The sequence below is a fragment of the Rhipicephalus sanguineus genome, chromosome 11 (genome assembly GCF_013339695.2).
Source record: "Rhipicephalus sanguineus isolate Rsan-2018 chromosome 11, BIME_Rsan_1.4, whole genome shotgun sequence".
Lineage (NCBI taxonomy): Eukaryota > Metazoa > Arthropoda > Arachnida > Ixodida > Ixodidae > Rhipicephalus > Rhipicephalus sanguineus.
The window spans coordinates 111,387,798-111,396,102 of NC_051186.1; positions in this window are offsets into that span (position 1 = coordinate 111,387,798).

Here is an 8,305-nt window from a genome sequence, read left to right on the forward strand (position 1 = left end):
TACGTATCTGAAATCGAGATGGCCTATTGAAATGCGCATGTAAGAAGTTATGTATGACCCGCCATTCCTACTACTAGCCTGGCGAGACAGACGGCGGTGTGACCTGTTAAACAGTACTAACTTTTTCTAGCGCGGCCCATACAAGAGCTCGCAAAAAATGATACACATAAAGACACAGTTAACCCACTTTAAGCAGGATTATTAGGGTTCTTGTGACGTAAATCTTTTGCCGTTCATGTGCCATCTCTCGTGCCGTACACCTCACCACAATAGCACATGAGAACGCCAATAATTTCTTTTTCTCTATTATTACTAGCGAAAATCGCAGATGCAATAAGAGAAGAGGAAAATGATAAGTAGCAAAATGTGTACATGTGAAAAATCGGCGCTCTAATTTAACAACAATATATTTATTTTTTTTTGTGTGGACAATGTAGTAAAGACGAAGCATTCAGAAGCGCAAACCGTTCGCATTTGAAATTCGAAAGGTGCTTTCTAAAACGCTTTCATTGATACACAGTTAGGATAAACAACTAAAGTAATATATCATAAAGTTGCCAGAACTTGTCCTATTGGGAAAATGGGAGAAGCGCAGCTCCGCTTGTTTTGAAAGACAGCTATTTCTTCGAAGCTTCGAAAGGAGAGCTGTACATCTTTCATTCTTTTTGTCGCAATGCGCAATGCTCCCTCCTAACTGCTTCCATCCTCCATGCCGCGAATGGAGCTTTCCCGCCCCCCCCCGCCCCCGCATGCTTTGCAGCTCACACTTCTGTTGCTACAGGCAGTAACGACGGGCATTCGTGAAGCAATGAATTGCGACCAGGGTGTCCGAACGAAATGCTTATCGTTTCGGATTTAGTTTCGTTCCACCGCAAGAAAGTTCCGTGCCGTTTCTGTTCCGGAACGAAAAAAATTAATGATTCATAACGGTTTGTCACGCTTCTTGTTTGTATGCAAAACTTTGAAGTTACATGTAACGGTATAAAGCACTGGATTTGTCTCTCAAGAAAGTGATACAGGGGTAAAACGCGTTCTTCCCACGCTCTTCAGATCGGAAGTAACTGTACCGCGAATTCCTACCAGCTAGCAAAACCAGTACCCTTCGAATCATATAGTTATTTTTTCGAAAGTTAATTACGAATTTAATAGGCAGATCAATACTTTCGTCAATGAATTGAACAGGATGTCAGAAGCAGCACGTTATTGAGTGTACTCTATGGTGTGTTGGACCTCTTTGCTGATAAAACAACCTTCAACGCCGAGAATGCTCTCTCCACGCTGGCCTGCGTGACAGGCGCACGAAAGTCCACTTGCGTTAATATAAACGTCTCTGCTTCCCACTGTTTTCGCTTTTCGCACAATTTCAACACATCTTTACTTTGTAATTCTTGCCTGAGGTACGCGCTAATACTGTACCCTGAGATATCTATTAGTTCTCACGTTGCGTGACCTCGGTTGTTCCGTGTGTCCAAGTTTTTCCGGTACCCAAAAAATGATAATTTCGGCTTCACTCTAGAACGAAATAATAGGTAAAGTTTCGGTTACGTTTTCGTTGCGGTTAAAAATATTTTTTTAACACGAAAGTGTTTTATGGGGGGGGGGGGGTCCACCACGACTTCATTGACGTATATACGCCACGGAAATCACGTCCAAAAAGTTTACATGATCAGATGGCAAAGAAAAAAAAGTTCCGTCGACGGGCATCGAACAACAGATTCCGTGTACGCTATCTACTGCGCCAAGGTCCCAGACTCTAGAGGCGTTACAAATACGCCTTTTATATCTACCACTCTACCGGTCGGTGGGGTGGTGTCGCCCTCTGGGAGCGGTAAAGTAAATAATTCGTCATTACTGTGGCCTCCACGATTAGCACCTGCAAGGCATTACACGTTCCTCCCATTCGGCGCGTTTTCAATTGAAGTTCAATTTTGTCAATGCCTTAACACGTCGCGAAGTGGCGATTTTAACCCAAGCGTCGTAAAAGCGTCGGCCTCGCCCATATCATCACGCTAATCCAGACCAAGAATAACTCTGCGACGCGCGCCTGCCTCACCTGGCTGTAACACCGCGTTCCCTGCTCACGCGCTCGCCCCGAGAAAAGCCGCTGCTGGGCTACTAGGGCGGCACGACGCGCTTTGCGTTTCCCTCTAGTCCGGCCGTGGTGTTCAATCACTTTTTAACATGCCGCGGGATGACGACGAAGTTCTGCGACCAATATGCGACACTGTTCTGGCTATCACACCTCTTTCTCTGATTACGCTTTCACCGTTAACTACCACAGCTACCACAAGGGTTTGTTCATTCATTTAGCATGGACTTGAGTCGTCGGAATGGAGATGTACCACCAATTATCCAAGTGGGTGCCTCCCCGTTAAACGGTGCTATAGCTGCCAGACATCAATATACATTGTACAAACTCTCTTATATCAATTTACAGTAAACATTCAGTTACTTATGTAAGGGCACGCTTTACTTTCGTGTTATTCCGATTCCGATGACGCAGGTATCAACCATATTTTTTTCGTTTTTGATTTTCATTCCGTTTCGACACGCTGATTGCGACAATAGCGTCATTCCGTAACGTTTCGCTCAACATGAAAAATTGCGCCGCAGTCACCATCCCGGGCATGCTTCGCATAACATCGATTCCCTTGGTACGTGGGATCTGCCGATTTTTGATTTTCATTCCGTTCCGACACGCTGATTGCGACAATGAAAAGCAACGATGCAAGGTTGCGAAGTCAAACGAGAAGTGACCTCAACAAAATATCAGATTTCCATATCAAACACGGCTGTTCGTCGACGAGCCCATGATCGAGAGAGCGCCAATTATTGAAAACGGTGCATACAAATACGCATGTGAGTGGGAGCCCTTCGAAGGTCCACTTTTGAACACTCGCATATCTGTACGCTCACGGGCGCCGGCTTTTTCACGAACGATACAGCCGCCGTCAAAATCTGTAACTCATAGAGGTTTGCCTAATAACTGCAAGGCAGCGCCAACCTTTCTTAACGCGAAAGTGTTTTATGCCGGGGTCCACCAAGATTTTATGACGTATTTCCGTCACAGAAGTACGTCAGCAAAATGAACGCCATCAGATGAGAAAGAAAAAAAAACTATAAGAAAAAGTACCGTTAACAAGAGTCGAACCCACGACCTCTCAGTCCGCGACGATGCCTGGCTGGCGTTTAGCCCACCGAGCTACCCCCATTCACAACATGGATGCTACATGCACGTGCCTTTTGTCTTTCACACTTTCCTCTGACAGTGCTATTTTATCGATGAATGGATGCTATAAGCGTCCGCTTCATAACGGGGCGTTGACATGTATGCGACCACGCTCGGAAAAAAAAACCTCGTTGCCTCCGCAATTAGCTCGGGCAAGGCGCCGTTGCTGCGACCGTCTCGTTCGGCGCGTTTCCAATACGAGAAGTGTAATTTTGTCAACGCTTTAACACACCACGAGGTGGCGATTTTAGTCCAAGCCTCGCTCATAGCATCCATCCATATCGAATAATAGCTCTGCGACGCTCGCCTGGCTGTCACACCGCGTTCCCTGCTGACCCTGTGACAACGGCCAGGCTAGAAGGTAGGCACGACGCTCGTCGCGTTTCACGACGCTTTGAAGGAGCACATATCGAGTATCAGTGTTTACTATGTGCTTGTTGATGTCATCTTTACGCAGGATTTACCATATGCGGTGTCCAGGTATATCTTCACAACGTCTAATGCCGCAATGGTTAAACCATTGTCATGGGCCTTAATTCTTGGTACGGATGTGCGCCACTAGGCGTCACCGTGGGTGCGTCCACATCAAGCGGTGCTATATCTGCCAAACAATGTACATTGTACTAACTCATACATCAATGTACTGCAAACAATCAACTACCTCTGCGACGACACGTTTTACTTTCGTGTTATACTGATTCCTACGACAGAGAGATCAGCCATCTTTTTAGGGGCGAAGCTCCTCTTAGTCTAACGTTGTCACGTCTCCGTTGTCCGGCGTAACCACATTTGCAAACTGCCCACTCCTTCGTCTCTGCAAACATCCCACTACGACCTATCACCGATCCTTTGCAAACTCCCACTACTTCGTCTTGCAAACATCCCACTACGATCCATCACCGATCCATTACTTGACCGACCATAAAGCCGTTATAATGAAGGGGGAACGGAAGCCACCTTTGCAAACTGCCCACTACTTCGTCTTTGCAAACATCCCACTACGACCCATCACCGATCCATCACTTCACCGACCATAAAGCCGTTATAATGAGGGGGGAACGGAAGCTACCACTTACGATTAATAAAATTTCTTGTATAAATATTTACAGTTTGTCACGTCTTTGATGATGTACTGGGCTATCGCTGGGCGAAACCGCTGAAGATTTCACGGTGTAACCATGATTGCTTCAGGAGCTTCGCCCAAGCTCTTCATCATTCACCCGTGGATATGCTGTGTTTTTTTTTTTTTCATCCACGCCATTTACTGTAAGAGTGTTCTACATTATGACTGTGTGCCAGGTGTTGTCACTGGAAACGGAAATGGTGTTGTCAGCAGAAATGAGGCGGCAGCTGTGACCACCATTGCTAGGTGCCGCACAGACTTGTGAAGACTACGTCGAAGACGCCAATGTACTGCAACAAGACAGTCAATGAAGAAGTGGCCGCACCAGGCGAGCACACAGGAGGCATGACTGCAGCTTATGCAGTGGAAAGCTATTTTTCTTTAAAAAATGATGTATTGTTTCCTACTTTTAATATTCCTTTCTTAGCTATACATACCTATTATAAGGTTATATGGCATGAATTGTTGGAGGCGAAACGGCAGTACAGACATCAATAAACAAAACTGTTTTAAATACTGCGCGAGCGCTCACTTTTCCGCTCTCTGCAAATTTGTTTGTTAGAAGAGCGAGCAGTTAAAAGATTAAGGTTCTCGAGAATTATGCCGCTGCCACCGTTGTTGTTAGGCTTGAGGGTGCCTCACCACATGTCACGATACGAACTTTTCGCAAGCAGCGTAAGCTTAAGCGAATGTCCAGTAAGATGAAAATGCGCATCGCAAGGAGAGCCAGAAATGTAGGAAATGGTACGCCGGCATAACCCGTCCGATTGCTCTATAAAATGTAGTGTCTTTGCAGAGGTCAAGTCTTGTAAAGGCGAAGTGTAATGTAATTCGGCAAATTTTTATAAGTTGACATGGCGCAAATTAGAGAAAGTTAATCTACCTGCAACCACGCCTTCTAAGAATCCATGCATGCTACACTTACCATTACACCTCGCCATGCATTCTTGACAACTACCGAAGTTATTCTTACCGACTCCACAATGGCTACTGTCGCTCATAAAGCATGTACCGTAGAACCAGTTGAAGTACCAATGATTTTGCCAGTCTTCGCAATGCCTTTGGCAAGCATAGAACATACATTTAGAAGTACCTGCAAAAACCATGAATAAGAACAATTTACGTTCTCTAAGTACGGCTTGCTTCATAAGAAGAATCCCTCATAAGGAGAACGTATGTAAATTCAGTGTTAGATATTATAGGCTTCTGCGATGAATACCTATAGAATTGCAGACACTAATGTCTTTCGATAGTCGCAGCACGTAGTTAACTCATTCTGCTGCTACAAGCTGAAACCACAGAAAAATCAGTGCCTTTATTCGTTGTGTTGTAATTTCTCATTAAAAATTCACCTACGATTAGGATACTGCCTAATTTGAATTCTCATTTCAGCTTCGGGTTGGGGCAATGCCAACTGTGTTTGAAGTTTAGGCCAGCCGCAGCAGTTTAACATTCGTTACATATTGCCATAGATACTGCCAGCGCTCGAGTGCTATGAACACCACTCTGCATCGCAGACGTCATGAACCAAGCGAAACGCCAACAGTGCCCCTACGACAAGCGAAGCCAGCCGCAAAGCACGTCCCGGCCCTGCAAGCGCACAAACTCGCACCGAGGCACCAGTGCGCTTAACGAGGGAAGAAAGCGACGTTAGAGGCCAGTGGCCCGCGATATCGACAGATTTCGCGTTCGCTCTCTTTCGTCCTCGTTCTTTCTATCGGTAATGCGGACGCCTGCCAAGAACGGCGACGACGCTCAACGCAGGAATGGGCGCCAAAGAGCTGCACTGTAAAATGCAGTAAGGAGGACTCTGCACTGCTGGGGCTCTGCATTTCTGGGGATGCGATCAGCTCCGCTTGATTTCTCTGTGCATAATGAAGGAAATAATAGTTGCGAAGTATGCTTATATGTAGGACTCAGATAACTATGTCTATGAAGCGTAAAATTAGATGTCACCCAATGTTTCACAACCGACCGAACTTATTAATAATTCATCTATCCTGTTTAACGTCCCAAACCAAATTTTTCTAAATAGTTCTGTAGAGGTTTTACACCACGTTACCGAAGTGTTTTAAAGGTTCTGTCACGCGGTTTGTATTAACAAGAAAGGTAACACAATATTTCTTGCAGGGCCAAAAACGTAAAGGGTCCTCATTTCTACACCGCAACTGTCTGCATATATATGAAGCCACAAGAAAAGTAAGACGACGTTAATTACAAATACCACGAACATCATCATGTCGTTCAGATTTTTTTTTTTGAAATATTACAGTCACCACCAAGACACAGGTGTCTGAGAGCGGCACTTTTACTGACTGTGTTGGTAAAATTGTGCCATCTGCTTCTTTCTTTCTGTAGGTGTGTTGAACTGGCCCCTGCCGCCAAATGCTTTTTGCGCCTAACGTGGATTTTCATTGCGTGCAGGATCGGAAACATTGCAAGCTTTCTGCACCTCGCCTGGTATCGCACTACCTTCAGGATCGGCACGCCTTTGGTGCATCTGTAAGTAAATGACATTGCCCTGCTGACGAGTCTTACTCAAGCACGCCCAGCGCTAAGCGCTATTGCCAACGTTTCGTGCGAGGAATCTCTTATATGCGAAGCGAGAAAGATTACCTGCTAGGGTGATTTTAATAAAGCTTTCTTAGTTTAAGCACGAAATTCAATTACACGCATCACCTTACAAAGACATACCATTTTCATTTTATTTGAGGTATACAGTAGATTATATTAGCGGCACCACAAGTTGTGAATAGTGCCTTAACCCTTTCAGCCCTGGATTTTTTATTTTTGTCGGATAGCTTTTTTGTGCGTGTTTTCCTAATAGTTAGGACCTTTCAAGACCAAAAACAAAAACAAAAAATGAGTCGGTAGTGCAAGTATTTATGAATTAATAAACATGGAGTCAAATGAGTTCATCAGGGCTCAGTAGTTTTGAAATGAGAAAAAATGGCTTCTTTTTCTCTGCTACTCAGTAGAGTACGCAAAATGTGAACCGTCGACTTATTTCTCAGTGTGATACTCCTTGGAACAGCGTCTGTACGACATCCCGAAAATGGCGCTTGCGCGCCTAAGCTGACCCGCCTCGGCGTCACCCATGACTTCGGCCAAGCTTCTTCTTTGTGGCTCCCATCTTGGAAAATATGCCTCAACTTTGGTGTGAATCACAATGGGGATCACTGAAGAATTGTTCCCCCAAGAATGAGCAGTTGAAGTTTTATATCCGAGGTAAAAAGGGAAATGCTGTGTGGTGGTACAAGTCGTGTACGCCGTGAGATTTTCTAAGCTGTGTCATTATTTTTTTGGGATATTAGAAATTCAATGGCCACAATTCTTGATGATAAATAGGTTCTTCAATGAATAATTACCAATTGTACAATTCCCAGTGTTCCTAAATTAAGTGCATCTGGTGTGAGTGGGGAAGAGTAGTTATCGACACTTAACTAAAGGACGAAAAGCCTGAGTGCCCGCCTTAGAGGGGCATCGATATATTACTGCAGACACACTGACGTTGAGTTCGGTAAAGAGTGCGAATGGTTGACTGGAGCCGCGAGTCCCCGCCAGCGCTCTCTTTGCGTGTTTCTTCGCACTCGCATTCTGATGCACAAAAGGATGGGAGCAATGCGCGGAAGATACCTGTGTTTGGTTCAGTGCACTGCTAAAATTCTATACAATGTTCATAAAGCATGGCAGTTGCAGTGTAAATCTAAATCAAGGACGTTGACAAGTGACATATTTGTTTAGCGCTCGAGGTGCACGTTCTATTGCGATATCAATTATACGGACACTCTCCGCCGGGTTTGGCCGTCGCCGTCACGCTCCGTATAGGGTAAGGCGGGGCAAAATGAGACGCGGGGTAAAACGCGACATTTTGATTTTGCTGCCATCTATAGCTAACATAAAAAGTACCTTTTCTTTGTTTCTCTATTTCGGCGATAGGTGCCGGTAGTTTT